We start from the raw sequence: 27,601 nt of genomic DNA, 5'->3' as shown, positions 1-27,601 counted from the left end.
TGTGTCTGTGTGATGTGCTTATGTGGATTGGCAGTTTGTAGAAATTGATACGCATGTTGATGTGTGAATTTGTGTAGTTGGAACTGTATGCGTTGCGTATGTCGGTGTGTACACTTGTATAGGAAGAACTGTATGCGTTGCGCATGTTGATGTGTGAATTTGTGTAGTTGGAACTGTATGCGTTGCGCATGTCAGTGTGTACATGTATGTGGTACGATGTGTGTGCGGTGATTGTGTACTTGTATTTTTGCAAAATTGCATTTGTTGAAACATATTGATGTCACTTTCAATATTCAATTCTATGTTCCTTGTCCTTTTTTTCCGTGGCACTTCGTCCTCCGAATCAGTTGTGAGATAGCGCGTCGGTTTTGCTACTATACGTTTTCTTCGCTCCATGCTGCTTTACTGATTTCCAAATTTTAACTGACGGGTGATCGCATTCCTCTTGATCGCGTAAGGCATTTTTTGTTTATTCACCTCCCTCTACATTGTACGGCAACCTATCCCTGATGCCGGAAAAGATGGCTAAGGAATATCTCAATTGTCACTCTATCTGCGCGCCAGATTGCGTTTTTTGAAGGGTCTTACGCTTCTACCGAGGGATATTTATGTGAAAGACACATATAAATAAGGGGCCTTAAAAAAGAAATCCAAAGAGGTCCTCAAGAGCAGGCACTTAAAAACGAGTAAGACGTTTTTGAAAATGTAAGCAAACACGTTAGTTTGTTACTAAAGAATTATTATAGAATTAAATTTACAATAGGCTTGTAGGTTGTCTCAGTAATTCTTAGAAAGAATAGCTGTTCTTGCATGGCAATCGCGCGGTCCTCCTTCCATAATGGAGCGCAGCAGAGAAGGGCCTAATTTATAGTTTTCCCTTTTCTTCAGCTTGGCTCGAAGGTGACGAAAACCAGGCGTGTTGGATGATTTAAATTCACAGGAATTAAATTTACAGACTATTTATAATTTAAATGCAATTCCGTGCATGGGATTATCACAGAATAAAACGAAAATATTGTAGTTTTGACATTAAACCTACTACGATCGGTCTAATGACCATTTTCTAAATTTCGATTACAATTTCCTACAGAAAATGTAATTGATTCACCGATGCACCAGCTCGAGCTTTTATCTTAAATCGTCGGGGACATATTATACGTCTTACCGACTTTGCTCCAAATGCAAAGTAAGTGATGTACGTCCGAAAGGTAGATATATTTTCACTGGTGTACACCATTCTCTCAGAAATGATGAGATGTACGTTAGATGTCTTGATGAAGACCATCGCAAAGAAGGTCAAAGTCCATTATCTTTGATACCGTTTGAATGGTATCACAAGTATCTTTCGAATACGTGCATGGTGTAATGAAAAAATTATTATCTGCCTGGATAGACTGCAAATATTCTCATTCTTCCAAATTATCAAGTAAAGATATTCGGATAATATCCAGTAGGTTAATGAGATTAAAAAAATACTGCCCCTCTGATTTTACAAGGCGTCCCAGGGAAATCGAAATCTTTTCTAAATTTAAAACTACCGAATTCTGGAAATTTCTTCTATATACAGGACCATTTGTTACACATGGCCTGTGAAGTAATAATTTGTACAAACATTTCCTTTTTCTTCATGCCTCGATGATTTTAATTTTACCCATATTATTAGGGAGTTTATGCAGAACTAGCTCTGCAGAGATTTGTTATTAGAAGTGAACTTTACTATGGCTGTCTCTTCAATAGTTATAATGTTCATGGTCTACTTCATTTACCCAATGATGCAAGACACTTAAGTAATTTAGGTTCTTTTTCTGTTTTGCCCTATAAAAGCAATATGTCTCTCTTTAAAAAGTATTGCAGCAAGCCACATTTGCCACTTCAGCAAATTTTCAATAGAAAGATGGATGAAGAGCAGCATGGTACAAGACACAACCAGGATGTTAATTCTTCATTCATTCGTGTATCTCATCCATTTGGTAATGGTACTCATGGTCTTCGGTTCCAAAAGATACAATTTGCTAATATATCGTTAGGTATAGATACACGCGACAATTGTCGCATTTTATATGACGGTCGTATCTGCATCATACAAGATATTTACCATCATAATAATACTGCCACATTAGTTGCAAAAAGATTTATGGAAACCACTGACTTTTATAACGTTGTGTGGCGGCACTCGCCACTAGAGGGACAGCACCGTTTACACTTTCCTGAAAGTACCCGATGACCCATCCTTTCCAATATATAGAAGTTCTGAACTGTCCCTAATATCCCAGCGTCTAAGGCAGGGCCTGCTAGGTAGCCTTACTGATGAGTCCACTAGCAGGCCCAGGACAAAACGTTCTTCCTCTCTCTTTTCCTTCCTTCCTTCTTTCTTCCTCCATCTTTACAGCAAACCGAAGCAGTGCAGCCGCTTCAGTTGGTATATTGTCTTCGGCGCTCGATATATATAAATGCAGTACACTTTGCACTGAAACATTCTTCATTCAGCCGCAAGAAGTACATGCAAAATGTTATAGAATGCTTCTACAGGTCACCGAAAATTTTTTTCTTCATAGTAGTCGCCATAATTTGTAGCTGGTTTCTATTGAGTGATGTATAGTATAATATTTGTTTATCGTGTATCCTCCATATTAATTTCTTTTTAGTAGCTTTTGTTGCTGTATTCTTTTTACAGGCCTTTATGGCATTCAGAACGTGGTCTATATATGCGTAGACAGGACTTTATCATAGACAGGAGCAACCAGGTGTACAAGAAGGAATTACATTTTACGTGAAGTATTATACTTTCATATTTTTCACTATTTTGTCGCAAAATATGTATATTACCAGTTGTTCCTTACTGACATTGGAATTAAAATATTTTCTCCTTTTTTCCAGCACTTTCTGCAATGGAAGAACAAAAGAGAGAACCGTACAAGACATAATACAAGGGCAAAGACCAGGGACTTGGAAAGAAGAATTGCAAAGCAGGATGGAAATGAAAGAAGGAATTGAAGTGAATTTTCTTCATTCCATGTACTTTATATATATATATATTTTATAATTTTTACAGACCGTAAAGCCGTGTATCGCGAGAATATATGTATCAAAAGAAAGTCATAAATGTATTGTACATTAGAATAGTAAAGGTATTGTATATTATGTTCAGTGTTTTCATCTGAAAGTTGTAATACAATAGTAAAATAAATATATATAGTTTATTCTATACATTAAATTATTTACTATACATAGATTGTTTCCATAACTCAGTTGATTATTTCATAAATATAAATATATCATTCATTGAATTTGCTTAAATAACATGCTATCATCGTATTTAATATACCCTCTATTGCATGAATTTGTAACGATGAGTTGAAATAAATATTTATAAAAGAAGTTTATATATTTTTACGATAAAGTAATTAACGACTTTGCGAAAAAATCGCTGTATCGAGTTATAAATTATAGTAAATAATAAAAAGAAGTTTTTATATGTTTGTTTCGTGTCAGTATATCTATTTTAGAATCAAAATGAATAAACTGGTTAGTTTAGTCATTTTTAATATTCGTTTATAATTTTTATGGAAACAACTTCCTCATTAATAAATATCAGCCTATGCCACTGCCACGCGTGTCACTATGGTGAGCTGATAGTGTCATTGCCACGGCGGAGTAGCCCCTGTGCTAAACTGAGTAGCAGCACTGTGCTAGCACAGTGCTTCGTTCCACCCGGTGTCACTCGTGTACCAATCGCTGGTTGTCTGGGATGTTTTCTATTTTCAAATTTTTGATATTCGCTATATAGATGATAGAAACCGATAATATGAAAAGTTTTAATACTTCTTTTAGTAGCGTAAGTGCAAAGTTTAAGATTCTTTATATTTTCGAATTGCCAAGTTTCCTTGTAAATTGGAAACGTCTAACATATTTAATATTAAAAACCTTTTCAATAAAAAATAAAACTTTTCCAAAACCGTAAACCCTCCTATAATATAGGTTGACTGTATACTAAATTTATAAAAACAGTTGTATATAAAATAATTCTGGCAAAAATTAGAGAGGACATCCAAGTGTAAAGGTTTAACAGTACCAGCAGTTCAAGTCAAAAACCATTTTTCCACTGTTGTAACTTACTGTCTTTCATAGTAACATATACATGTGTATCATTAACTTATTTTTGAAAATAAATATCATATAGTATTCTTAATATTTTATACTATTCTATTTATTATCTCTTTCAAGTTCTACTCCACGTAACAAATAGAAAAAGTGTGCTACCGTAACGAGAAACGAGAATTTAATACTGTAAGTAGAAATGTGGACCCATAGATTGTTGGCCCAGGAAGATGAAGCTTGAACTTGAGGTACAACGAAAAACTTTTGTTACTCCGCTAACGTTATTAACATTTGATTTATTTAGCAAGCGTAACTTTGCACTCGCAACCAACGTTCTTGTACTATTAGTACTTAATAAAGAACCTTAAATATTTAGTGGAACATTGAATATAAACACTTAGAACTTTAAATATAAGTGTACAAGACCTTGTTGTACTGAATACTTTTATCCAAACTTATTGTTATACTGAATACTTGTACTGTAACTCGTGTTATACTAAAACTTGTTGTAATTCACGTCACTTTATACAATTTACATATCTTTTTTTTTTTATTTAAAACTGGCAGGAATATTAATTCTAGTGATTCAAAGTGGCAAGTTGAATGATGAAATATTCCTCTTTCTCTCTAGGACTTTTCGAACAAACCAATATTAAGATATTCATAATCGACTGCATAATGAATTTTTTAGAAAGTATTGGTTCAAAATGGAGGATATATAATTTAATAAAATGTTTATGTACTCTATAAAAACTATATTTCATTTTCATAAAAAAAAACCGAAATGATTTTCTAAACAGACCAATGTTAAGGTGTCCATAATTGGTTGCATATCCCTTGTATTTATTGTATCCTTTTATTATTTCCTTTGATCCTTTTGCGTCGACCAAATATTTTTACTGGTCAGTATTTTAATCCCTTTGGTCGGTATTTAATTTATGCAGAAGGATTGAAAATATAAGCGTTATTTGTGAAAGGATAATTGGGATTTGCGAAAGGATGAATGCAATTTGAAGGAGAATAAATTTCATTCGAGAAACAAATCGGGGGGGGGGGGGGGGGGATATATAATGTACAAATGGGGAGATTTGATTTGCAAGAAAATTATAATTAAAAAAATTATTAAATTGCCAAACGATGAATTTGATTTTCAAAGGATAAATTTAATTTGTAGAAAAATGTATTTGTTTATGTATATTTAATGTAATGTACTGTAATATAAATATAATAAAAAGATGTATTTAATTTACAAAAAACTGTATTTAACTTGTCAAAAGATGAATTGCATTTGTAAAAGCATGAATTTATTTTGCAAACGGACGAATTTGTTTGCAGAAGGATGAACGCGATTTGTAAAAGGATGAATTTAAGTTGCAGAAGGATGAATGTGATTTCTAAAAGGTAAATGTAATTTCCAAAGAATGAATTTAATTTGCAAGAGGAATTTCTATTTGCAAAAGAATAAATTTGATTTGCAAAAGGACGAATTTGATTGATTGTAAAGAATGAGTTCAATTTGCAAAAGAATAAATTTGATTTGCGAAAGGGTGAACGAGATTTGTAAGAAGGTGATTGCCACCTTCAAACGGTAAATTAAATTTGCAAAAAACTCTATTTAATTCACAAGAAACTATATCTGAGTCGCACAGGTATGAATTCAACTTGCGAAAGGATGAAACTGTTTCATTAAACGTATAAATTCGCAGATATTAAATTTGAATCGCAAAAGAATGAATATAATCCATAAAAAATTCTATTTGACTCGCACAAAGACGATAGACTTTTAATATACCTGCATTATATCACGTAGTAATGATATAATGACTTAGGCAACCTAATGGGTACATTTATAAGTAATATTTTAGTAATATTTTTAGTAAAATCTTTTTCTAAAGCAATAATATTTTTATAAGTATTAATATTTTTTTAAGTCATGAAATCCATTTTCAAGTAATAATATATTTTCTTTAACTAGTAATATTTTTTTTATGTAGTAATATTTCCTTACTTAAGGAATACCATATTTCTTCGGTAATAATCATTCATATAAGTAACGATACTACTTTTTCCCAAGTAATGGTATTCTGCTTTAAGCAATTATATATTTTTTTCAAGTAGCAATCATTTTTTTAAAGTAATAGTACTTATTTCTCGTGTAATGATATTATCTTCCCCGCAATAATATTTTCTTTCAGCTGTAATATTACTTCTTGACCTAACTCGATATTTCTTAAGTAATGTTATCCTTTTTTGAGCAATAATATATTTTTTCAAATTAGTAATAATTTTTTTGTAAGTAACAGTATTTGTTTTCGGGCAATGACATCCTTTCTCCGGTAATAATATTTTTTTTTATGTTGTAGTAATACTTTTTAACCTAACTCGACATTTCTTAAGTAATGTTATCCTCTTTTAAGCAATAATATATTTCTCTTGACTAGTAGTAATTTTTTTTGACGTAACAATATTTATTTTCTGTCTATTGGTATCCTCTTTCCCGTAATATCATTTTTTTTCAGTTGTAATATTAGTTTTTGACCTAACTCGATTTTTCTTAAGTAATGTTATACTTTTTTGAGCAATAATATATTTTTTTCAAGTTAGTAATACTTTTTTTTTTTTTAAGTGACAGTATTTGTTTTCGGGCAATGATATCCTTTCTCCCGTAATAACATTTTTTTTCAGTTGTAATATTACTTTTTGACCTAACTCGACATAGTAATTTTTTTTGACGTAACAATATTTATTTTCTGTCTATTGGTATCCTCTTTCCCGTAATATCATTTTTTTTCAGTTGTAATATTAGTTTTTGACCTAACTCGATTTTTCTTAAGTAATGTTATCCTTTTTTGAGCAATAATATATTTTTTTCAAATTAGTAATAATTTTTTTCTAAGTAATAGTATTTTTTTTCGGGCAATGATATCCTTTCTCTCGTAATATTTTTTTTATGTTGTAGTAATACTTTTTAACCTAACTCGACGTTTCTTGAGTAATGTTATACTCTTTTAAGCAATAATATATTTCTCTTGACTAGTAGTAATTTTTTTTGACGTAACAATATTTATTTTCTGTCTATTGGTATCCTCTTTCCCGTAATCTCATTTTTTTTCAGTTGCAATATTACTTTTTAACCTAACTCGACGTTTCTTAAGTAATGTTATACTCTTTTAAGCAATAATATATTTCTCTTGAGTAGTAATAATTTTTTTTGACGTAACAATATTTATTTTCTGTCTATTGGTATCCTCTTTCCCGTAATATCATTTTTTTTCAGTTGTAATATTACTTTTTGACCTAACTCGATTTTTCTTAAGTAATGTTATACTTTTTTGAGCAATAATATATTTTTTTCAAGTTAGTAATACTTTTTTTTTAAGTGACAGTATTTGTTTTCGGGCAATGATATCCTTTCTCCCGTAATAACATTTTTTTTCAGTTGTAATATTACTTTTCGACCTAACTCGATATTTCTTAAGTAATGTTATCCTTTTTTGAGCAATAATATATTTTTTTCAAGTTAGTAATACTTTTTTTTTAAGTGACAGTATTTGTTTTCGGGCAATGATATCCTTTCTCTCGTAATATTTTTTTTATGTTGTAGTATTAATTTTTAACCTAACTCGACGTTTCTTGAGTAATGTTATACTCTTTTAAGCAATAATATATTTCTCTTGAGTAGTAATAATTTTTTTTGACGTAACAATATTTATTTTCTGTCTATTGGTATCCTTTTTCCCGTAATATCATTTTTTTTCAGTTGTAATATTAGTTTTTGACCTAACTCGAAATTTCTTTCTCGTTTTCGTCCAGAGTTCCCGGTTATGGATTGTACGTGAGCGCGGGGGTCATAGGAATGGATACCGATGGAGCGGAACAGGGTGATTTGTGGGAGCAAGAGGTTCAATATTTAGCGAGCCGCAATAGCGTAAAATTAGTCAGTATTTAGCGAGCAGCAACGGAGTGTACATCGAACAGTATAGTGAAAAGCTATTGAGTATAGTGGGAGTTAAAGTTAGGAAGTACAGAGCGTTTAGTGACTAAAACTATTTGTTGACAATATACATAGTTATTTATTAACAACAGTGAAGGTTCATTTGTTCTTCTAACACCAGTGAAAGATTTTCCTACCAATTTTTGGTGCTGATCCGAGATTGTGAAATTTTTCCTACATTAACTACATACATTGAATCGAACCTATATATTTATAAAACTGGTTATCATTATCATCAACAAAGCATAACAATATCTGGTAACACTAGAATAGCCTTGTGGAATGTTAACGGCTTGCATTAACGCAAACGAGAAGTAGAATTAATCCTAAATGCAGATGTAATGAATAGGGATATCATATACATATAATGATCGCGGTAATCGCTATGAGCCGCTTACTGCAGGCGAGTCATTTAATCCATCAAATTTTCTGGTTAGCTCTATGAAACTAGTTGTAGATGCAATATAGTAAAAAAAAATAAAAAGTAAATTACATACATACAATGTGTGGAAAGCAAATCCGCGTATGGTATAACACATAGTACATGTAACCCTGCGCTTTATACTTATGGCAATTTCATTTATTTTATAGATGGAACAGTCCGAACAGAACCAACGCATGCTTCAGACGAAGTCTATAGGAGATAAAATTGAGAATTTTATTATGAAGCAAGTGATGGTCCAACAACCGTCGACTAGTTCCGCTAATAACAACGCAGCTGTTACTTACCAATCACTTATGGGTAAACGAGTAAGCGTAGCTATGACCAATGTAAAGAAACAGAAGACGGTCATAGATAGAATCATTACGGATAAATTAGAATGAAATTCTGAAAAAAATGGAAGAAATTGCATTGTCATACATAAAACAATCGATATTATCTGTATAAAAAAAAAAAAAATATATATATATATATATATATATATATATATATATATATATATATATATACAGTGCTGGACAAAAGTATTGGCACAGCATGATTGTTATGATAAAAATGCTTATAACTATGAAACAAATTGTTAAAAAGGAAAAATTTGTTTACACGTTTATTTATTTATTATTCTAGATTATTATTTAACAGAAACAGTAATATAAATAAAGTGATATGCGAAATAATAACAAAAACATATTTATTGAGCGTTTTAAGCATGGACAAAAGTATTGGCACATTATACAAAATTTAGTGTAGTTGTATCTCTCCGAAAAAAATCCGATTGTCACTTGATGGTATAGGTAGGGGATTCCCTGATAGTCATTTTTTCTAACAGTCATCCTTAAGTTCAGTCGATTAGCAACATAGGAAATATAACAAGCAACAATGTCAAGAAGAGGGAAAGAAACTACAAGTGAAGAGAGAAAAATAATATTAAATTTGCACAAAATGCGAAAATCTTATAGTGAAATAGCAAAAAGTGTTAATAGAAGTCGATTCACTATTAGAAGTGTCGTAAAACGATTTGAGAATCAATCAGATTTCAAAAGTAGGAATCGAAGTGGACGTCCCTCAAAGTTAACAGTTAGAGAAAAACGGAAAATTGTAAAGGAAGTGAAAATAAATTGTAAATTAAACTCATCACAACTTAGAGCAAAGTTAAATGAAGAAAATAAAAAAGAAGTAAGTTCGAAAACTATACGGAGAGTGTTAAAAGATGCGGGATATTCTGCGTGTGTCGCAAGAAGGAAACCATACATATCCAAGAAGAATCGGAAGATGAGAAAAGAATTTGCAAAAGAATTTATAAAAAAGGATCCCACATTCTGGAATAACGTATTATTTTCAGATGAAACTAAATTTAATATATTTAAATCAGATGGCAGAGTATTAGTTTGGAGAAAGCCAAATACGGAAATGGATCCACAACATTTACAAGCCACTGTGAAACATGGAGGAGGTGGAGTCATGGTATGGGGTTCCATTGCAGCGTCTGGGGTTGGCGAATTAGTATTCATAGATGAGATTATGGACAAATATGTATATTTAAATATATTAAAGGAAAATTTATTTAAAAGTGCTAATAAATTAAATCTCCCGCGTGATTTTTATTTTCAACAAGACCATGATCCAAAACATACTGCCTATATTGTACGACAATGGATCGTTTACAATACCGCACATACATTAAATACCCCACCCCAGAGTCCAGACATGAATCCCATCGAACATGTTTGGAATGAATTAGAAAAAAAAATTAGAAAATATAATATAACAAACAAAAACCAATTAAAAGCTATTATTTTACAAGAATGGAACAATATAGAGCCGGATTTTACAAAAAAATTGGTAACTTCAATGCCAAAACGATTGAAGGAAGTTATCATGAGGAATGGAGGGCCAACCAAATATTAATTTTTAATTTCTAAGTACTTTCAATCATTTGTGCCAATACTTTTGTCCATGCTTAAAACGCTCAATAAATATGTTTTTGTTATTATTTCGCATATCACTTTATTTATATTACTGTTTCTGTTAAATAATAATCTAGAATAATAAATAAATAAACGTGTAAACAAATTTTTCCTTTTTAACAATTTGTTTCATAGTTATAAGCATTTTTATCATAACAATCATGCTGTGCCAATACTTTTGTCCAGCACTGTATATATATATATATATATATATATATATATATATATATATATATATATTCCGAGGCTCTGGAAATAGATGCTATTCGTATCAACAAACGGAAATTCAGAAATAAATTTGTTGCAATTGATTCAAATAATATGGAAAAAGTTTAAGGAGACGATAGTTCAAAATACAGAATATAAATATTTGGGCTATTTGAGCTTTATCGAAGAACTGCTGAACCGAAGCAAAAGACAACGAATCATCAAAGCTAACAGTAGCAAATCTATTACAGCCCTTAAGAATAATGAACTAAGAGACAAAAACAAAGAAGAGTGATGTTACAACTAACTCTGGAATGCATAAACGAAATCGAAATTGCAAACATCGCTGTTGAATTTTCAAAAGAAGCGTTAAAGTGCTTTCTTGCCACATATTCAGGGTTTATCATGCTTAACGATTTAATAGAAGATTTAATAGATTGAAACGAATGAAAAACGTGACAGAAGTAATACCCCATTGCCGCCTGATGGTATACTATTGGAATATACCAAAGATTTGGAATCGTTTCCCAGCAAGATCAGTCGTGCCGACAAAGCCGACATACAAGCTTTACACATCATCGTGCAACGTGAAATTAAATTACTCTATGACCATTTACTACGAGCTGAAAAACATTAGACACCGTATGCCAGACTGATAAAAAAAATGTTGACGATGTCAATTACGTCAAAATTCAAGTGTCGAAATTCAAACGAACGGTTGTACTCGTCACGCGTTGCGTTATACTGGTACACGATGGTCGTCAATTTGTTATCTTACTGTTAACCATCGAGAAGGATATGTAGCGGCTAGCAGTATGGTACAATAGAAGACCTTTCGCTACAAACGGCTAGCACGGTTTAGGGTATGCGCAGCAATAAAGCCATTTTTGAGGAACCGTTTTAAACTTTTAACATTTTCCAGACATGCAGTAATTAACTTTCTCTAACGGCCTCGATGGCACATGCGGAAGCTATAAACCGGGGATTTCCGAAGGGCCCACTGCCCGTGGCCAGGCTACCCTTGGTCACCCGGCGCAGGTATTAGGCCCAGCGGAAATCTCGCTACATAACCAAATATGGTAACATACAAAGTAAGCCCCCACCAGAAACACCACCACTCTCCTCTAAGAAGGCGGTGGCTTAAGATAGGGAATATCCAATCAACAGGCGCGAGGTATGTAACGCGCCTACGAGGAAAATAGGAAAACTGCAAGACAGAAGTCTCCGCAGAGAATTCCTCGAGAAAACAAGTAATAAAAAAGCTCTTCAAAAGATTCTTGACTTCTACACTTTGTTCGTAACCTCCTGAACACGCATACATAGTACACATATTCCTTCAAGACAGTCAAAATCCTCTGTTACAAACTGCTGATTCGCCCCATATTAACATACGCAAGCCAGATCTGGTTTAACATAAACGCAAACACCGCGGAAAAACTTAGAAAATTCGACAGAAGATGCCTAAGAGCGTGCTTGAACATGTACCGATCGGCTAAAACAAACTATACCAAATACATAAACAACAAAATCCTATACGAACACGCAAAAATTGAAAGAATAGACATCTTTATAATCAGACTAATCAGAAATCACTGGGCAAACATCCCACTCATTACAGAGAACAGCCTTATATACAGCTCCACCTATCCAAATCCACTTTACTACGATAGAATTATACTTACAGGACTATCCCCACCACAGGCATTCATACATCTGGACAGCTTAGAACTAATACAAAACAGAAACAACCTACCCCTAATATACCATTACAACAGAAAAATCAGCGACAAATCAATAAAATACGACAAAAACATTCCTCACACGCACAAAGATTTACGGTTCGTAAGCAGGCTCACAAGTTACGACACAAAAACAAACACAGATCCAACGCTAAAAAATATTGGTGGCTCCAATAAAAGGACCATCTCATTAGTCTACCTCGGCTAATCTCAATTAACACACAGCTCTACACAAAAACATATGTAATCGACCTTTTGTACGACTCCCGTGCTGAAATCTACAAAAAAAAAAATCCCAAGAAACCCTTACCAAACAGGTCACAACCAACAGATAGAAAATAAGCGGCATTAAGTGCAATTACGAAATCCCAAGTTACCGATCAGATTACGAGTGCTTTAGACCAACAAAGCCATTAATCTAGTTGTAAGTTATAGATAGGGAACTGTTGTGCGTTTCTGTTTATTGTACTCATTGTAAATACTGTTAATTTTGGCACAATAAACGCATTATTAAAAAAAAAAAAAAAAAAACGCATAACTCACCGGTTCTCGTCCGATCACCGAAGTTAAGATGCGTTGGGCGTGGATAGTACTTAGATGGGTGACCGCTTGGGAACTCCACGTGTTGTTGGCTTACACCTTTTTTTTTCTTGCCTCTTATTACATTTTTGTCCGTTCTGAGAATTATTTTCTCTGCGATTTCCTCTGTTTTCGGTATCGAAGGGCGAAAAGGTGTTAGAAGCGTTCGCTGCGTCCACGACAAAGAGGCACGCCAGCATTGGTGCACTAATTTTATTTCATCCCTTCGTCTTGTACCTGACTGAAAAGGATTCGCGTTCTGCCGCGATCCACTCGAAACCAGGAGAACGTCACAAGTGCGCGCAACAAGGAGACAACGCACCACAAACAACACGTTGGCAGCTTTACATAACAAAAGCAACATCTGTAGCTTCACATTCGTCAACGATCATACCACGCATAACTCACCGGTTCTCGTCCGATCATCGAATTTAAGATGCGTTGGGCGTGGATAGTACTTAGATGGGTGACCGCTTTTGAACTCCACGTGTTGTTGGCTTACACCTTTTTTTTTCTTGCCTCTTATTACATTTTTGTCCGTTCTGAGAATTATTTTCTCTGCGATTTCCTCTGTTTTCGGTATCAAAGGGCGAAAAGGTGTTAGAAGCGTTCGCTGCGTCCACGACAAAGAGGCACGCCAGCGTTGGCGCACTAATTTTATTTCATCGCTTCGTCTTGTACCTGACTGAAAAGGATTCGCGTCCTGCCGTGATCCACTCGAAACCAGGAGAACGTCACAAGTGCGCGCAACAAGGAGACAACGCACCACAAACAACACGTTGGCAGCTTTACATAACAAAAGCAACATCTGTAGCTTCACATTCGTCAACGATCATACCACGCATAACTCACCGGTTCTCGTCCGATCACCGAAGTTAAGATGCGTTGGGCGTGGATAGTACTTAGATGGGTGACCGCTTGGGAACTCCACGTGTTGTTGGCTTACACCTTTTTTTTTCTTGCCTCTTATTACATTTTTGTCCGTTCTGAGAATTATTTTCTCTGCGATTTCCTCTGTTTTCGGTATCGAAGGGCGAAAAGGTGTTAGAAGCGTTCGCTGCGTCCACGACAAAGAGGCACGCCAGCATTGGCGCACTAATTTTGTTTCATCGCTTCGTCTTGTACCTGACTGAAAAGGATTCGCGTCCTGCCGTGATCCACTCGAAACCAGGAGAACGTCACAAGTGCGCGCAACAAGGAGACAACGCACCACAAACAACACGTTGGCAGCTTTACATAACAAAAGCAACATCTGCAGCTTCACCATCGTCAACGATCATACCACGCATAACTCACCGGTTCTCGTCCGATCACCGAAGTTAAGATGCGTTGGGCGTGGATAGTACTTAGATGGGTGACCGCTTTTGAACTCCACGTGTTGTTGGCTTACACCTTTTTTTTTCTTGCCTCTTATTACATTTTTGTCCGTTCTGAGAATTATTTTCTCTGCGATTTCCTCTGTTTTCGGTATCAAAGGGCGAAAAGGTGTTAGAAGCGTTCGCTGCGTCCACGACAAAGAGGCACGCCAGCGTTGGCGCACTAATTTTATTTCATCGCTTCGTCTTGTACCTGACTGAAAAGGATTCGCGTCCTGCCGTGATCCACTCGAAACCAGGAGAACGTCACAAGTGCGCGCAACAAGGAGACAACGCACCACAAACAACACGTTGGCAGCTTTACATAACAAAAGCAACATCTGTAGCTTCACATTCGTCAACGATCATACCACGCATAACTCACCGGTTCTCGTCCGATCACCGAAGTTAAGATGCGTTGGGCGTGGATAGTACTTAGATGGGTGACCGCTTGGGAACTCCACGTGTTGTTGGCTTACACCTTTTTTTTTCTTGCCTCTTATTACATTTTTGTCCGTTCTGAGAATTATTTTCTCTGCGATTTCCTCTGTTTTCGGTATCGAAGGGCGAAAAGGTGTTAGAAGCGTTCGCTGCGTCCACGACAAAGAGGAACGTCGGCATTGGCGCACTAATTTTATTTCATCGCTTCGTCTTGTACCTGACTGAAAAGGATACGCGTCCTGCCGTGATCCACTCGAAACCAGAAGAACGTCACAAGTGCGCGCAACAAGGAGACAACGCACCACAAACAACACGTTGGCAGCTTTACATAACAAAAGCAACATCTGTAGCTTCACATTCGTCAACGATCATACCACGCATAACTCACCGGTTCTCGTCCGATCACCGAAGTTAAGATGCGTTGGGCGTGGATAGTACTTAGATGGGTGACCGCTTGGGAACTCCACGTGTTGTTGGCTTACACCTTTTTTTTTCTTGCCTCTTATTACATTTTTGTCCGTTCTGAGAATTATTTTCTCTGCGATTTCCTCTGTTTTCGGTATCGAAGGGCGAAAAGGTGTTAGAAGCGTTCGCTGCGTCCACGACAAAGAGGCACGCCAGCATTGGTGCACTAATTTTATTTCATCCCTTCGTCTTGTACCTGACTGAAAAGGATTCGCGTTCTGCCGCGATCCACTCGAAACCAGGAGAACGTCACAAGTGCGCGCAACAAGGAGACAACGCACCACAAACAACACGTTGGCAGCTTTACATAACAAAAGCAACATCTGTAGCTTCACATTCGTCAACGATCATACCACGCATAACTCACCGGTTCTCGTCCGATCATCGAATTTAAGATGCGTTGGGCGTGGATAGTACTTAGATGGGTGACCGCTTTTGAACTCCACGTGTTGTTGGCTTACACCTTTTTTTTTCTTGCCTCTTATTACATTTTTGTCCGTTCTGAGAATTATTTTCTCTGCGATTTCCTCTGTTTTCGGTATCAAAGGGCGAAAAGGTGTTAGAAGCGTTCGCTGCGTCCACGACAAAGAGGCACGCCAGCGTTGGCGCACTAATTTTATTTCATCGCTTCGTCTTGTACCTGACTGAAAAGGATTCGCGTCCTGCCGTGATCCACTCGAAACCAGGAGAACGTCACAAGTGCGCGCAACAAGGAGACAACGCACCACAAACAACACGTTGGCAGCTTTACATAACAAAAGCAACATCTGTAGCTTCACATTCGTCAACGATCATACCACGCATAACTCACCGGTTCTCGTCCGATCACCGAAGTTAAGATGCGTTGGGCGTGGATAGTACTTAGATGGGTGACCGCTTGGGAACTCCACGTGTTGTTGGCTTACACCTTTTTTTTTCTTGCCTCTTATTACATTTTTGTCCGTTCTGAGAATTATTTTCTCTGCGATTTCCTCTGTTTTCGGTATCGAAGGGCGAAAAGGTGTTAGAAGCGTTCGCTGCGTCCACGACAAAGAGGAACGTCGGCATTGGCGCACTAATTTTATTTCATCGCTTCGTCTTGTACCTGACTGAAAAGGATACGCGTCCTGCCGTGATCCACTCGAAACCAGAAGAACGTCACAAGTGCGCGCAACAAGGAGACAACGCACCACAAACAACACGTTGGCAGCTTTACATAACAAAAGCAACATCTGTAGCTTCACATTCGTCAACGATCATACCACGCATAACTCACCGGTTCTCGTCCGATCACCGAAGTTAAGATGCGTTGGGCGTGGATAGTACTTAGATGGGTGACCGCTTGGGAACTCCACGTGTTGTTGGCTTACACCTTTTTTTTTCTTGCCTCTTATTACATTTTTGTCCGTTCTGAGAATTATTTTCTCTGCGATTTCCTCTGTTTTCGGTATCGAAGGGCGAAAAGGTGTTAGAAGCGTTCGCTGCGTCCACGACAAAGAGGCACGCCAGCATTGGTGCACTAATTTTATTTCATCCCTTCGTCTTGTACCTGACTGAAAAGGATTCGCGTTCTGCCGCGATCCACTCGAAACCAGGAGAACGTCACAAGTGCGCGCAACAAGGAGACAACGCACCACAAACAACACGTTGGCAGCTTTACATAACAAAAGCAACATCTGTAGCTTCACATTCGTCAACGATCATACCACGCATAACTCACCGGTTCTCGTCCGATCATCGAATTTAAGATGCGTTGGGCGTGGATAGTACTTAGATGGGTGACCGCTTTTGAACTCCACGTGTTGTTGGCTTACACCTTTTTTTTTCTTGCCTCTTATTACATTTTTGTCCGTTCTGAGAATTATTTTCTCTGCGATTTCCTCTGTTTTCGGTATCGAAGGGCGAAAAGGTGTTAGAAGCGTTCGCTGCGTCCACGACAAAGAGGCACGCCAGCATTGGTGCACTAATTTTATTTCATCCCTTCGTCTTGTACCTGACTGAAAAGGATTCGCGTTCTGCCGCGATCCACTCGAAACCAGGAGAACGTCACAAGTGCGCGCAACAAGGAGACAACGCACCACAAACAACACGTTGGCAGCTTTACATAACAAAAGCAACATCTGTAGCTTCACATTCGTCAACGATCATACCACGCATAACTCACCGGTTCTCGTCCGATCATCGAATTTAAGATGCGTTGGGCGTGGATAGTACTTAGATGGGTGACCGCTTTTGAACTCCACGTGTTGTTGGCTTACACCTTTTTTTTTCTTGCCTCTTATTACATTTTTGTCCGTTCTGAGAATTATTTTCTCTGCGATTTCCTCTGTTTTCGGTATCGAAGGGCGAAAAGGTGTTAGAAGCGTTCGCTGCGTCCACGACAAAGAGGCACGCCAGCGTTGGCGCACTAATTTTATTTCATCGCTTCGTCTTGTACCTGACTGAAAAGGATTCGCGTTCTGCCGCGATCCACTCGAAACCAGGAGAACGTCACAAGTGCGCGCAACAAGGAGACAACGCACCACAAACAACACGTTGGCAGCTTTACATAACAAAAGCAACATCTGTAGCTTCACATTCGTCAACGATCATACCACGCATAACTCACCGGTTCTCGTCCGATCACCGAAGTTAAGATGCGTTGGGCGTGGATAGTACTTAGATGGGTGACCGCTTGGGAACTCCACGTGTTGTTGGCTTACACCTTTTTTTTTCTTGCCTCTTATTACATTTTTGTCCGTTCTGAGAATTATTTTCTCTGCGATTTCCTCTGTTTTCGGTATCGAAGGGCGAAAAGGTGTTAGAAGCGTTCGCTGCGTCCACGACAAAGAGGCACGCCAGCGTTGGCGCACTAATTTTATTTCATCGCTTCGTCTTGTACCTGACTGAAAAGGATTCGCGTCCTGCCGTGATCCACTCGAAACCAGGAGAACGTCACAAGTGCGCGCAACAAGGAGACAACGCACCACAAACAACACGTTGGCAGCTTTACATAACAAAAGCAACATCTGTAGCTTCACATTCGTCAACGATCATACCACGCATAACTCACCGGTTCTCGTCCGATCACCGAAGTTAAGATGCGTTGGGCGTGGATAGTACTTAGATGGGTGACCGCTTGGGAACTCCACGTGTTGTTGGCTTACACCTTTTTTTTTCTTGCCTCTTATTACATTTTTGTCCGTTCTGAGAATTATTTTCTCTGCGATTTCCTCTGTTTTCGGTATCGAAGGGCGAAAAGGGGTTAGCAGCGTTCGCTGCGTCCACGACAAAGAGGCACGCCAGCATTGGCGCACTAATTTTATTTCATCGCTTCGTCTTGTACCTGACTGAAAAGCATTCGCGTCCTGCCGTGATCCACTCGAAACCAGGAGAACGTCACAAGTGCGCGCAACAAGGAGACAACGCACCACAAACAACACGTTGGCAGCTTTACATAACAAAAGCAACATCTGTAGCTTCACCTTCGTCAACGATCATACCACGCATAACTCACCGGTTCTCGTCCGATCACCGAAGTTAAGATGCGTTGGGCGTGGATAGTACTTAGATGGGTGACCGCTTGGGAACTCCACGTGTTGTTGGCTTACACCTTTTTTTTTCTTGCCTCTTATTACCTTTTTGTCCGTTCTGAGAATTATTTTCTCTGCGATTTCCTCTGTTTTCGGTATCAAAGGGCGAAAAGGGGTTAGCAGCGTTCGCTGCGTCCACGACAAAGAGGCACGCCAGCATTGGCGCACTAATTTTATTTCATCCCTTCGTCTTGTACCTGACTGAAAAGGATTCGCGTCCTGCCGTGATCCACTCGAAACCAGGAGAACGTCACACGTGCGCGCAACAAGGAGACAACGCACCACAAACAACACGTTGGCAGCTTTACATAACAAAAGCAATATCCGTAGCTTCACCTCCGTCAACGATCATACCATGCATAACTCACCGGTTCTCGTCCGATCACCGAAGTTAAGATGCGTTGGGCGTGGATAGTACTTAGATGGGTGACCGCTTGGGAACTCCACGTGTTGTTGGCTTACACCTTTTTTTCCTTGCCTCTTATTACCTTTTTGTCCGTTCATAGAATTATTTTCTCTGCGATTTCCTCTGTTTTCGGTATCGAAGGGCGAAAAGGGGTTAGAAGCGTTCGCTGCGTCCACGACAAAGAGGCACGCCAGCATTGGCGCACTAATTTTATTTCATCGCTTCGTCTTGTACCTGACTGAAAAGCATTCGCGTCCTGCCGTGATCCACTCGAAACCAGGAGAACGTCACAAGTGCGCGCAACAAGGAGACAACGCACCACAAACAACACGTTGGCAGCTTTACATAACAAAAGCAACATCTGTAGCTTCACATTCGTCAACGATCATACCACGCATAACTCACCGGTTCTCGTCCGATCATCGAATTTAAGATGCGTTGGGCGTGGATAGTACTTAGATGGGTGACCGCTTTTGAACTCCACGTGTTGTTGGCTTACACCTTTTTTTTTCTTGCCTCTTATTACATTTTTGTCCGTTCTGAGAATTATTTTCTCTGCGATTTCCTCTGTTTTCGGTATCGAAGGGCGAAAAGGTGTTAGAAGCGTTCGCTGCGTCCACGACAAAGAGGCACGCCAGCATTGGCGCACTAATTTTGTTTCATCGCTTCGTCTTGTACCTGACTGAAAAGGATTCGCGTCCTGCCGTGATCCACTCGAAACCAGGAGAACGTCACAAGTGCGCGCAACAAGGAGACAACGCACCACAAACAACACGTTGGCAGCTTTACATAACAAAAGCAACATCTGCAGCTTCACCATCGTCAACGATCATACCACGCATAACTCACCGGTTCTCGTCCGATCACCGAAGTTAAGATGCGTTGGGCGTGGATAGTACTTAGATGGGTGACCGCTTTTGAACTCCACGTGTTGTTGGCTTACACCTTTTTTTTTCTTGCCTCTTATTACATTTTTGTCCGTTCTGAGAATTATTTTCTCTGCGATTTCCTCTGTTTTCGGTATCAAAGGGCGAAAAGGTGTTAGAAGCGTTCGCTGCGTCCACGACAAAGAGGCACGCCAGCGTTGGCGCACTAATTTTATTTCATCGCTTCGTCTTGTACCTGACTGAAAAGGATTCGCGTCCTGCCGTGATCCACTCGAAACCAGGAGAACGTCACAAGTGCGCGCAACAAGGAGACAACGCACCACAAACAACACGTTGGCAGCTTTACATAACAAAAGCAACATCTGTAGCTTCACATTCGTCAACGATCATACCACGCATAACTCACCGGTTCTCGTCCGATCACCGAAGTTAAGATGCGTTGGGCGTGGATAGTACTTAGATGGGTGACCGCTTGGGAACTCCACGTGTTGTTGGCTTACACCTTTTTTTTTCTTGCCTCTTATTACATTTTTGTCCGTTCTGAGAATTATTTTCTCTGCGATTTCCTCTGTTTTCGGTATCGAAGGGCGAAAAGGTGTTAGAAGCGTTCGCTGCGTCCACGACAAAGAGGAACGTCGGCATTGGCGCACTAATTTTATTTCATCGCTTCGTCTTGTACCTGACTGAAAAGGATACGCGTCCTGCCGTGATCCACTCGAAACCAGAAGAACGTCACAAGTGCGCGCAACAAGGAGACAACGCACCACAAACAACACGTTGGCAGCTTTACATAACAAAAGCAACATCTGTAGCTTCACATTCGTCAACGATCATACCACGCATAACTCACCGGTTCTCGTCCGATCACCGAAGTTAAGATGCGTTGGGCGTGGATAGTACTTAGATGGGTGACCGCTTGGGAACTCCACGTGTTGTTGGCTTACACCTTTTTTTTTCTTGCCTCTTATTACATTTTTGTCCGTTCTGAGAATTATTTTCTCTGCGATTTCCTCTGTTTTCGGTATCGAAGGGCGAAAAGGTGTTAGAAGCGTTCGCTGCGTCCACGACAAAGAGGCACGCCAGCATTGGTGCACTAATTTTATTTCATCCCTTCGTCTTGTACCTGACTGAAAAGGATTCGCGTTCTGCCGCGATCCACTCGAAACCAGGAGAACGTCACAAGTGCGCGCAACAAGGAGACAACGCACCACAAACAACACGTTGGCAGCTTTACATAACAAAAGCAACATCTGTAGCTTCACATTCGTCAACGATCATACCACGCATAACTCACCGGTTCTCGTCCGATCATCGAATTTAAGATGCGTTGGGCGTGGATAGTACTTAGATGGGTGACCGCTTTTGAACTCCACGTGTTGTTGGCTTACACCTTTTTTTTTCTTGCCTCTTATTACATTTTTGTCCGTTCTGAGAATTATTTTCTCTGCGATTTCCTCTGTTTTCGGTATCGAAGGGCGAAAAGGTGTTAGAAGCGTTCGCTGCGTCCACGACAAAGAGGCACGCCAGCATTGGTGCACTAATTTTATTTCATCCCTTCGTCTTGTACCTGACTGAAAAGGATTCGCGTTCTGCCGCGATCCACTCGAAACCAGGAGAACGTCACAAGTGCGCGCAACAAGGAGACAACGCACCACAAACAACACGTTGGCAGCTTTACATAACAAAAGCAACATCTGTAGCTTCACATTCGTCAACGATCATACCACGCATAACTCACCGGTTCTCGTCCGATCATCGAATTTAAGATGCGTTGGGCGTGGATAGTACTTAGATGGGTGACCGCTTTTGAACTCCACGTGTTGTTGGCTTACACCTTTTTTTTTCTTGCCTCTTATTACATTTTTGTCCGTTCTGAGAATTATTTTCTCTGCGATTTCCTCTGTTTTCGGTATCAAAGGGCGAAAAGGTGTTAGAAGCGTTCGCTGCGTCCACGACAAAGAGGCACGCCAGCGTTGGCGCACTAATTTTATTTCATCGCTTCGTCTTGTACCTGACTGAAAAGGATTCGCGTCCTGCCGTGATCCACTCGAAACCAGGAGAACGTCACAAGTGCGCGCAACAAGGAGACAACGCACCACAAACAACACGTTGGCAGCTTTACATAACAAAAGCAACATCTGCAGCTTCACCATCGTCAACGATCATACCACGCATAACTCACCGGTTCTCGTCCGATCACCGAAGTTAAGATGCGTTGGGCGTGGATAGTACTTAGATGGGTGACCGCTTGGGAACTTCACGTGTTGTTGGCTTACACCTTTTTTTTTCTTGCCTCTTATTACATTTTTGTCCGTTCTGAGAATTATTTTCTCTGCGATTTCCTCTGTTTTCGGTATCGAAGGGCGAAAAGGTGTTAGAAGCGTTCGCTGCGTCCACGACAAAGAGGCACGCCAGCATTGGTGCACTAATTTTATTTCATCCCTTCGTCTTGTACCTGACTGAAAAGGATTCGCGTTCTGCCGCGATCCACTCGAAACCAGGAGAACGTCACAAGTGCGCGCAACAAGGAGACAACGCACCACAAACAACACGTTGGCAGCTTTACATAACAAAAGCAACATCTGTAGCTTCACATTCGTCAACGATCATACCACGCATAACTCACCGGTTCTCGTCCGATCACCGAAGTTAAGATGCGTTGGGCGTGGATAGTACTTAGATGGGTGACCGCTTGGGAACTCCACGTGTTGTTGGCTTACACCTTTTTTTTTCTTGCCTCTTATTACATTTTTGTCCGTTCTGAGAATTATTTTCTCTGCGATTTCCTCTGTTTTCGGTATCGAAGGGCGAAAAGGTGTTAGAAGCGTTCGCTGCGTCCACGACAAAGAGGCACGCCAGCGTTGGCGCACTAATTTTATTTCATCGCTTCGTCTTGTACCTGACTGAAAAGGATTCGCGTCCTGCCGTGATCCACTCGAAACCAGGAGAACGTCACAAGTGCGCGCAACAAGGAGACAACGCACCACAAACAACACGTTGGCAGCTTTACATAACAAAAGCAACATCTGTAGCTTCACATTCGTCAACGATCATACCACGCATAACTCACCGGTTCTCGTCCGATCACCGAAGTTAAGATGCGTTGGGCGTGGATAGTACTTAGATGGGTGACCGCTTGGGAACTCCACGTGTTGTTGGCTTACACCTTTTTTTTTCTTGCCTCTTATTACATTTTTGTCCGTTCTGAGAATTATTTTCTCTGCGATTTCCTCTGTTTTCGGTATCGAAGGGCGAAAAGGGGTTAGCAGCGTTCGCTGCGTCCACGACAAAGAGGCACGCCAGCATTGGCGCACTAATTTTATTTCATCGCTTCGTCTTGTACCTGACTGAAAAGCATTCGCGTCCTGCCGTGATCCACTCGAAACCAGGAGAACGTCACAAGTGCGCGCAACAAGGAGACAACGCACCACAAACAACACGTTGGCAGCTTTACATAACAAAAGCAACATCTGTAGCTTCACCTTCGTCAACGATCATACCACGCATAACTCACCGGTTCTCGTCCGATCACCGAAGTTAAGATGCGTTGGGCGTGGATAGTACTTAGATGGGTGACCGCTTGGGAACTCCACGTGTTGTTGGCTTACACCTTTTTTTTTCTTGCCTCTTATTACCTTTTTGTCCGTTCTGAGAATTATTTTCTCTGCGATTTCCTCTGTTTTCGGTATCAAAGGGCGAAAAGGGGTTAGCAGCGTTCGCTGCGTCCACGACAAAGAGGCACGCCAGCATTGGCGCACTAATTTTATTTCATCGCTTCGTCTTGTACCTGACTGAAAAGCATTCGCGTCCTGCCGTGATCCACTCGAAACCAGGAGAACGTCACAAGTGCGCGCAACAAGGAGACAACGCACCACAAACAACACGTTGGCAGCTTTACATAACAAAAGCAACATCTGTAGCTTCACCTTCGTCAACGATCATACCACGCATAACTCACCGGTTCTCGTCCGATCACCGAAGTTAAGATGCGTTGGGCGTGGATAGTACTTAGATGGGTGACCGCTTGGGAACTCCACGTGTTGTTGGCTTACACCTTTTTTTTTCTTGCCTCTTATTACCTTTTTGTCCGTTCTGAGAATTATTTTCTCTGCGATTTCCTCTGTTTTCGGTATCAAAGGGCGAAAAGGGGTTAGCAGCGTTCGCTGCGTCCACGACAAAGAGGCACGCCAGCATTGGCGCACTAATTTTATTTCATCCCTTCGTCTTGTACCTGACTGAAAAGGATTCGCGTCCTGCCGTGATCCACTCGAAACCAGGAGAACGTCACACGTGCGCGCAACAAGGAGACAACGCACCACAAACAACACGTTGGCAGCTTTACATAACAAAAGCAATATCCGTAGCTTCACCTCCGTCAACGATCATACCATGCATAACTCACCGGTTCTCGTCCGATCACCGAAGTTAAGATGCGTTGGGCGTGGATAGTACTTAGATGGGTGACCGCTTGGGAACTCCACGTGTTGTTGGCTTACACCTTTTTTTCCTTGCCTCTTATTACCTTTTTGTCCGTTCATAGAATTATTTTCTCTGCGATTTCCTCTGTTTTCGGTATCGAAGGGCGAAAAGGGGTTAGCAGCGTTCGCTGCGTCCACGACAAAGAGGCACGCCAGCATTGGCGCACTAATTTTATTTCATCGCTTCGTCTTGTACCTGACTGAAAAGCATTCGCGTCCTGCCGTGATCCACTCGAAACCAGGAGAACGTCACAAGTGCGCGCAACAAGGAGACAACGCACCACAAACAACACGTTGGCAGCTTTACATAACAAAAGCAACATCTGTAGCTTCACCTTCGTCAACGATCATACCACGCATAACTCACCGGTTCTCGTCCGATCACCGAAGTTAAGATGCGTTGGGCGTGGATAGTACTTAGATGGGTGACCGCTTGGGAACTCCACGTGTTGTTGGCTTACACCTTTTTTTTTCTTGCCTCTTATTACCTTTTTGTCCGTTCTGAGAATTATTTTCTCTGCGATTTCCTCTGTTTTCGGTATCGAAGGGCGAAAAGGGGTTAGCAGCGTTCGCTGCGTCCACGACAAAGAGGCACGCCAGCATTGGCGCACTAATTTTATTTCATCGCTTCGTCTTGTACCTGACTGAAAAGCATTCGCGTCCTGCCGTGATCCACTCGAAACCAGGAGAACGTCACAAGTGCGCGCAACAAGGAGACAACGCACCACAAACAACACGTTGGCAGCTTTACATAACAAAAGCAACATCTGTAGCTTCACCTTCGTCAACGATCATACCACGCATAACTCACCGGTTCTCGTCCGATCACCGAAGTTAAGATGCGTTGGGCGTGGATAGTACTTAGATGGGTGACCGCTTGGGAACTCCACGTGTTGTTGGCTTACACCTTTTTTTTTCTTGCCTCTTATTACCTTTTTGTCCGTTCTGAGAATTATTTTCTCTGCGATTTCCTCTGTTTTCGGTATCGAAGGGCGAAAAGGGGTTAGCAGCGTTCGCTGCGTCCACGACAAAGAGGCACGCCAGCATTGGCGCACTAATTTTATTTCATCGCTTCGTCTTGTACCTGACTGAAAAGCATTCGCGTCCTGCCGTGATCCACTCGAAACCAGGAGAACGTCACAAGTGCGCGCAACAAGGAGACAACGCACCACAAACAACACGTTGGCAGCTTTACATAACAAAAGCAACATCTGTAGCTTCACCTTCGTCAACGATCATACCACGCATAACTCACCGGTTCTCGTCCGATCACCGAAGTTAAGATGCGTTGGGCGTGGATAGTACTTAGATGGGTGACCGCTTGGGAACTCCACGTGTTGTTGGCTTACACCTTTTTTTTTCTTGCCTCTTATTACCTTTTTGTCCGTTCTGAGAATTATTTTCTCTGCGATTTCCTCTGTTTTCGGTATCAAAGGGCGAAAAGGGGTTAGCAGCGTTCGCTGCGTCCACGACAAAGAGGCACGCCAGCATTGGCGCACTAATTTTATTTCATCGCTTCGTCTTGTACCTGACTGAAAAGCATTCGCGTCCTGCCGTGATCCACTCGAAACCAGGAGAACGTCACAAGTGCGCGCAACAAGGAGACAACGCACCACAAACAACACGTTGGCAGCTTTACATAACAAAAGCAACATCTGTAGCTTCACCTTCGTCAACGATCATACCACGCATAACTCACCGGTTCTCGTCCGATCACCGAAGTTAAGATGCGTTGGGCGTGGATAGTACTTAGATGGGTGACCGCTTGGGAACTCCACGTGTTGTTGGCTTACACCTTTTTTTTTCTTGCCTCTTATTACCTTTTTGTCCGTTCTGAGAATTATTTTCTCTGCGATTTCCTCTGTTTTCGGTATCAAAGGGCGAAAAGGGGTTAGCAGCGTTCGCTGCGTCCACGACAAAGAGGCACGCCAGCATTGGCGCACTAATTTTATTTCATCGCTTCGTCTTGTACCTGACTGAAAAGCATTCGCGTCCTGCCGTGATCCACTCGAAACCAGGAGAACGTCACAAGTGCGCGCAACAAGGAGACAACGCACCACAAACAACACGTTGGCAGCTTTACATAACAAAAGCAACATCTGTAGCTTCACCTTCGTCAACGATCATACCACGCATAACTCACCGGTTCTCGTCCGATCACCGAAGTTAAGATGCGTTGGGCGTGGATAGTACTTAGATGGGTGACCGCTTGGGAACTCGACGTGTTGTTGGCTTACACCTTTTTTTTTCTTGCCTCTTATTACCTTTTTGTCCGTTCTGAGAATTATTTTCTCTGCGATTTCCTCTGTTTTCGGTATCAAAGGGCGAAAAGGGGTTAGCAGCGTTCGCTGCGTCCACGACAAAGAGGCACGCCAGCATTGGCGCACTAATTTTATTTCATCGCTTCGTCTTGTACCTGACTGAAAAGCATTCGCGTCCTGCCGTGATCCACTCGAAACCAGGAGAACGTCACAAGTGCGCGCAACAAGGAGACAACGCACCACAAACAACACGTTGGCAGCTTTACATAACAAAAGCAACATCTGTAGCTTCACCTTCGTCAACGATCATACCACGCATAACTCACCGGTTCTCGTCCGATCACCGAAGTTAAGATGCGTTGGGCGTGGATAGTACTTAGATGGGTGACCGCTTGGGAACTCGACGTGTTGTTGGCTTACACCTTTTTTTTTCTTGCCTCTTATTACCTTTTTGTCCGTTCTGAGAATTATTTTCTCTGCGATTTCCTCTGTTTTCGGTATCGAAGGGCGAAAAGGGGTTAGCAGCGTTCGCTGCGTCCACGACAAAGAGGCACGCCAGCATTGGCGCACTAATTTTATTTCATCGCTTCGTCTTGTACCTGACTGAAAAGCATTCGCGTCCTGCCGTGATCCACTCGAAACCAGGAGAACGTCACAAGTGCGCGCAACAAGGAGACAACGCACCACAAACAACACGTTGGCAGCTTTACATAACAAAAGCAACATCTGTA

At 40.3% G+C, this 27,601-nt stretch overlaps 25 non-coding genes and 8 pseudogenes across 25 annotated transcripts; all 33 read left to right on the top strand.

Annotated features, from left to right (window-relative positions):
- Nucleotides 1-12,962: 12,962 nt before the first annotated feature.
- Nucleotides 12,963-13,081, top strand: LOC143432031 (5S ribosomal RNA; annotated as a pseudogene).
- Nucleotides 13,082-13,406: 325 nt separating this feature from the next.
- LOC143432014 (5S ribosomal RNA) lies at nt 13,407-13,525 on the top strand (annotated as a pseudogene).
- A 325-nt stretch (nt 13,526-13,850) lies between these two features.
- LOC143431912 (5S ribosomal RNA) lies at nt 13,851-13,969 on the top strand. Its single transcript, XR_013102760.1, has one exon. It is a non-coding gene; the product is annotated as a 5S ribosomal RNA (ribosomal RNA).
- Nucleotides 13,970-14,294: 325 nt separating this feature from the next.
- Nucleotides 14,295-14,413, top strand: LOC143431983 (5S ribosomal RNA). The gene has a single exon (XR_013102829.1). It is a non-coding gene; the product is annotated as a 5S ribosomal RNA (ribosomal RNA).
- A 325-nt stretch (nt 14,414-14,738) lies between these two features.
- On the top strand, nt 14,739-14,857 carry LOC143431911 (5S ribosomal RNA). Its single transcript, XR_013102759.1, has one exon. It is a non-coding gene; the product is annotated as a 5S ribosomal RNA (ribosomal RNA).
- A 325-nt stretch (nt 14,858-15,182) lies between these two features.
- Nucleotides 15,183-15,301, top strand: LOC143431910 (5S ribosomal RNA). Its single transcript, XR_013102758.1, has one exon. It is a non-coding gene; the product is annotated as a 5S ribosomal RNA (ribosomal RNA).
- Nucleotides 15,302-15,626: 325 nt separating this feature from the next.
- LOC143432013 (5S ribosomal RNA) lies at nt 15,627-15,745 on the top strand (annotated as a pseudogene).
- Nucleotides 15,746-16,070: 325 nt separating this feature from the next.
- On the top strand, nt 16,071-16,189 carry LOC143431909 (5S ribosomal RNA). Its single transcript, XR_013102757.1, has one exon. It is a non-coding gene; the product is annotated as a 5S ribosomal RNA (ribosomal RNA).
- A 325-nt stretch (nt 16,190-16,514) lies between these two features.
- LOC143431908 (5S ribosomal RNA) lies at nt 16,515-16,633 on the top strand. The gene has a single exon (XR_013102756.1). It is a non-coding gene; the product is annotated as a 5S ribosomal RNA (ribosomal RNA).
- A 325-nt stretch (nt 16,634-16,958) lies between these two features.
- On the top strand, nt 16,959-17,077 carry LOC143432012 (5S ribosomal RNA; annotated as a pseudogene).
- Nucleotides 17,078-17,402: 325 nt separating this feature from the next.
- LOC143432011 (5S ribosomal RNA) lies at nt 17,403-17,521 on the top strand (annotated as a pseudogene).
- Nucleotides 17,522-17,846: 325 nt separating this feature from the next.
- Nucleotides 17,847-17,965, top strand: LOC143431907 (5S ribosomal RNA). The gene has a single exon (XR_013102755.1). It is a non-coding gene; the product is annotated as a 5S ribosomal RNA (ribosomal RNA).
- Nucleotides 17,966-18,290: 325 nt separating this feature from the next.
- On the top strand, nt 18,291-18,409 carry LOC143431906 (5S ribosomal RNA). The gene has a single exon (XR_013102754.1). It is a non-coding gene; the product is annotated as a 5S ribosomal RNA (ribosomal RNA).
- Nucleotides 18,410-18,734: 325 nt separating this feature from the next.
- On the top strand, nt 18,735-18,853 carry LOC143431905 (5S ribosomal RNA). Its single transcript, XR_013102753.1, has one exon. It is a non-coding gene; the product is annotated as a 5S ribosomal RNA (ribosomal RNA).
- Nucleotides 18,854-19,178: 325 nt separating this feature from the next.
- LOC143431944 (5S ribosomal RNA) lies at nt 19,179-19,297 on the top strand. The gene has a single exon (XR_013102792.1). It is a non-coding gene; the product is annotated as a 5S ribosomal RNA (ribosomal RNA).
- A 324-nt stretch (nt 19,298-19,621) lies between these two features.
- LOC143432010 (5S ribosomal RNA) lies at nt 19,622-19,740 on the top strand (annotated as a pseudogene).
- Nucleotides 19,741-20,065: 325 nt separating this feature from the next.
- Nucleotides 20,066-20,184, top strand: LOC143431982 (5S ribosomal RNA). Its single transcript, XR_013102828.1, has one exon. It is a non-coding gene; the product is annotated as a 5S ribosomal RNA (ribosomal RNA).
- Nucleotides 20,185-20,509: 325 nt separating this feature from the next.
- On the top strand, nt 20,510-20,628 carry LOC143431903 (5S ribosomal RNA). Its single transcript, XR_013102752.1, has one exon. It is a non-coding gene; the product is annotated as a 5S ribosomal RNA (ribosomal RNA).
- Nucleotides 20,629-20,953: 325 nt separating this feature from the next.
- Nucleotides 20,954-21,072, top strand: LOC143431902 (5S ribosomal RNA). The gene has a single exon (XR_013102751.1). It is a non-coding gene; the product is annotated as a 5S ribosomal RNA (ribosomal RNA).
- Nucleotides 21,073-21,397: 325 nt separating this feature from the next.
- Nucleotides 21,398-21,516, top strand: LOC143432008 (5S ribosomal RNA; annotated as a pseudogene).
- A 325-nt stretch (nt 21,517-21,841) lies between these two features.
- On the top strand, nt 21,842-21,960 carry LOC143432007 (5S ribosomal RNA; annotated as a pseudogene).
- Nucleotides 21,961-22,285: 325 nt separating this feature from the next.
- Nucleotides 22,286-22,404, top strand: LOC143431941 (5S ribosomal RNA). The gene has a single exon (XR_013102789.1). It is a non-coding gene; the product is annotated as a 5S ribosomal RNA (ribosomal RNA).
- A 325-nt stretch (nt 22,405-22,729) lies between these two features.
- Nucleotides 22,730-22,848, top strand: LOC143431900 (5S ribosomal RNA). The gene has a single exon (XR_013102749.1). It is a non-coding gene; the product is annotated as a 5S ribosomal RNA (ribosomal RNA).
- Nucleotides 22,849-23,173: 325 nt separating this feature from the next.
- Nucleotides 23,174-23,292, top strand: LOC143431899 (5S ribosomal RNA). The gene has a single exon (XR_013102748.1). It is a non-coding gene; the product is annotated as a 5S ribosomal RNA (ribosomal RNA).
- A 325-nt stretch (nt 23,293-23,617) lies between these two features.
- LOC143431898 (5S ribosomal RNA) lies at nt 23,618-23,736 on the top strand. The gene has a single exon (XR_013102747.1). It is a non-coding gene; the product is annotated as a 5S ribosomal RNA (ribosomal RNA).
- Nucleotides 23,737-24,061: 325 nt separating this feature from the next.
- Nucleotides 24,062-24,180, top strand: LOC143431897 (5S ribosomal RNA). Its single transcript, XR_013102746.1, has one exon. It is a non-coding gene; the product is annotated as a 5S ribosomal RNA (ribosomal RNA).
- A 325-nt stretch (nt 24,181-24,505) lies between these two features.
- LOC143431943 (5S ribosomal RNA) lies at nt 24,506-24,624 on the top strand. Its single transcript, XR_013102791.1, has one exon. It is a non-coding gene; the product is annotated as a 5S ribosomal RNA (ribosomal RNA).
- Nucleotides 24,625-24,948: 324 nt separating this feature from the next.
- Nucleotides 24,949-25,067, top strand: LOC143431896 (5S ribosomal RNA). Its single transcript, XR_013102745.1, has one exon. It is a non-coding gene; the product is annotated as a 5S ribosomal RNA (ribosomal RNA).
- Nucleotides 25,068-25,392: 325 nt separating this feature from the next.
- Nucleotides 25,393-25,511, top strand: LOC143432073 (5S ribosomal RNA). The gene has a single exon (XR_013102887.1). It is a non-coding gene; the product is annotated as a 5S ribosomal RNA (ribosomal RNA).
- Nucleotides 25,512-25,836: 325 nt separating this feature from the next.
- LOC143432072 (5S ribosomal RNA) lies at nt 25,837-25,955 on the top strand. Its single transcript, XR_013102886.1, has one exon. It is a non-coding gene; the product is annotated as a 5S ribosomal RNA (ribosomal RNA).
- Nucleotides 25,956-26,280: 325 nt separating this feature from the next.
- Nucleotides 26,281-26,399, top strand: LOC143432071 (5S ribosomal RNA). Its single transcript, XR_013102885.1, has one exon. It is a non-coding gene; the product is annotated as a 5S ribosomal RNA (ribosomal RNA).
- A 325-nt stretch (nt 26,400-26,724) lies between these two features.
- On the top strand, nt 26,725-26,843 carry LOC143431978 (5S ribosomal RNA). Its single transcript, XR_013102824.1, has one exon. It is a non-coding gene; the product is annotated as a 5S ribosomal RNA (ribosomal RNA).
- A 325-nt stretch (nt 26,844-27,168) lies between these two features.
- LOC143431977 (5S ribosomal RNA) lies at nt 27,169-27,287 on the top strand. Its single transcript, XR_013102823.1, has one exon. It is a non-coding gene; the product is annotated as a 5S ribosomal RNA (ribosomal RNA).
- Nucleotides 27,288-27,601: the final 314 nt, after the last annotated feature.

The sequence above is a fragment of the Xylocopa sonorina genome, unplaced genomic scaffold, assembly GCF_050948175.1.
Source record: "Xylocopa sonorina isolate GNS202 unplaced genomic scaffold, iyXylSono1_principal scaffold0014, whole genome shotgun sequence".
Taxonomy (NCBI): domain Eukaryota; kingdom Metazoa; phylum Arthropoda; class Insecta; order Hymenoptera; family Apidae; genus Xylocopa; species Xylocopa sonorina.
This window is presented reverse-complemented; position numbering and strand designations above follow the sequence as displayed.